This window comes from Etheostoma spectabile, chromosome 10 (assembly GCF_008692095.1).
Source record: "Etheostoma spectabile isolate EspeVRDwgs_2016 chromosome 10, UIUC_Espe_1.0, whole genome shotgun sequence".
NCBI lineage: Eukaryota > Metazoa > Chordata > Actinopteri > Perciformes > Percidae > Etheostoma > Etheostoma spectabile.
In genome coordinates this window covers 24,035,541-24,037,462 of record NC_045742.1, presented here as the reverse complement: position 1 = coordinate 24,037,462, position 1,922 = coordinate 24,035,541, and the positions used below count along the sequence as shown (strand labels likewise).

The following is a 1,922-nucleotide window of genomic DNA, read 5'->3' as shown; positions in this document are numbered from 1 at the left end:
TCCATCCACTTGTCAATTGAACTACAGTATCTGAAGTTCGGTAAAAAAACAAACTCATGCGAATAAAGCTGGTGAAACTGTTGATGCTTCATTAAGACCAACGTGCAACCTAGCTAACAGGTGAAGACCACACCAAAACCACTCGCTAACTTTAAATGTGAAGAACTATAGACCAAAAACAGGCTTAAGTGAACTGACAACATGAGTTATACAACTTACAGTTCTCAAAGAGGCACACACACACAATCTCAGCTGATTATCCTCGGGACAGCTTGTCTCCTTTTCATTTCTCTCCATTTTTTCTCCGTGTGGCGCGCGCACCCGCTCGCGGTGTGTGGCGCGTGTCCGCGCTATTGTCCGACATAACCTCTTGTACAAAACGAAAGTAACGAGCCAATTTTGTAAAATGTAAGGAGTAGAAAGTACCGATATTTGTGTTAAAATGTAAGGAGTAGAAGTAAAAAGTCGCCACAAAAATAAATAGTACAGTAAAGTAAAAATATCAGAAAAATCTACTTGAGTACAGTAACGAAGTATTTGTACTTTGTTACTTCCCATCTCTGCAAAAGACCCAACCAATACCGCCGAAACCCGGGATTTAACTAGGGACCTTTAGATCTTCAGTCTAATGTTCTCCCAACTGAGCTATTTCGGCTCAAACTTGCATTCTGTGGTGGCCGTTACAAGGAAAAGAACACATCGAAAATATAACAGAGATATTTCAAAAACAGCAAGGTTCCACATATCATTAGGGGGCTGTTTGCGGGAAAACAAAGAACTTCAACTGCTGCTGCAGAGAGAGACAGTAATGGCCCAGCAGAGCTGCTCCACATGAAATAAACTAGCTGAGGAAACAGCGGTCCTTCTACACCAGGCAGAATCACTGCCGCAACGTTCCTTAGTCAACTCCCTTTTGGAAGGGCCTCCATCCTGTCATCCATCCAGTCACCCATTTACTAATTCATGGGAATCCAGTGATAACCCTAATTGCCCAATAGTCCAATAGATCAGCTCCGAGGAAGTTCTACACTGGGCATAGGCATTGCCGCAAAGTTCTGTCATCAATTCCCTGTCGACGATGTGTCCGTCGAATCATCCATCCAGTAAAGTAACAACCAACGTTACGGAGTATGGGTTCCAAAGGGACTTCAGTGATAACCCTATTTGACAATTCTAACCATCTTTCCTCAAAAGACACAACCAACGCTGCCAAAAAACGGGATTGAACCAGGGACCTTTAGACCTTCAGTCTAACGCTGTCCCAACTGAGCTATTTTAGCTCAAAATTGCATTCTGTGGTGGCTGTTACGAGGAAAAGAACACATATTGAAAAAATAACAGAGATATTTCAAAAACAGCAAAGTTCCACACATCATTTGGGGGCTCTTTGCGGGAAAACAAAGAACTTCAACTGCTGCTGCAGTGAGAGACAGTAATTGCCCAGCAGAGCTGCTCCAAATGAAATAAACCAGCTGAGGAAATAGAGGTCCTTCCACACCAGGTAGAATCACTGCCGCAACGTTCCTTAGTCAACTCCCTGTTGACATGGCCTCCATTCTGTCATCCGCCCAGTAACCCATCCAGTAAAGTAACAACCAACGGTAAGGAGTATGGGTTCCAAAGGGACTTCATGGGAAATTCAGCGATAACCCTAATTGGCAGTTCTAACCATCTTTCCTCAAAAAACACAACCAATTCTGCAAAAACCCAGGTTTGAGCCAGTGACCTCTAGATCTTCAGTCCAACGCTCTCCCAACTGAGCTATTTTGGCTGAAAATTGCATTCTGTGGTGGCCGTTACGAGGAAAAGAACAAAAATCGAAAAGATAACAGAGATATTTCAAAAACAGCAAGGTTCCACATATCATTAGGGGCCTGTTTGCGGGAAAACAAAGAACTTCAACTGCTGCTGCAGAGAGAGAC

At 43.4% G+C, this 1,922-nt stretch overlaps 1 non-coding gene across 1 annotated transcript; it reads right to left on the bottom strand.

Annotated features, from left to right (window-relative positions):
* Nucleotides 1-582: 582 nt before the first annotated feature.
* On the bottom strand, nucleotides 583-655 carry trnaf-gaa (transfer RNA phenylalanine (anticodon GAA)). Its single transcript has one exon. It is a non-coding gene; the product is annotated as a tRNA-Phe (tRNA).
* Nucleotides 656-1,922: the final 1,267 nt, after the last annotated feature.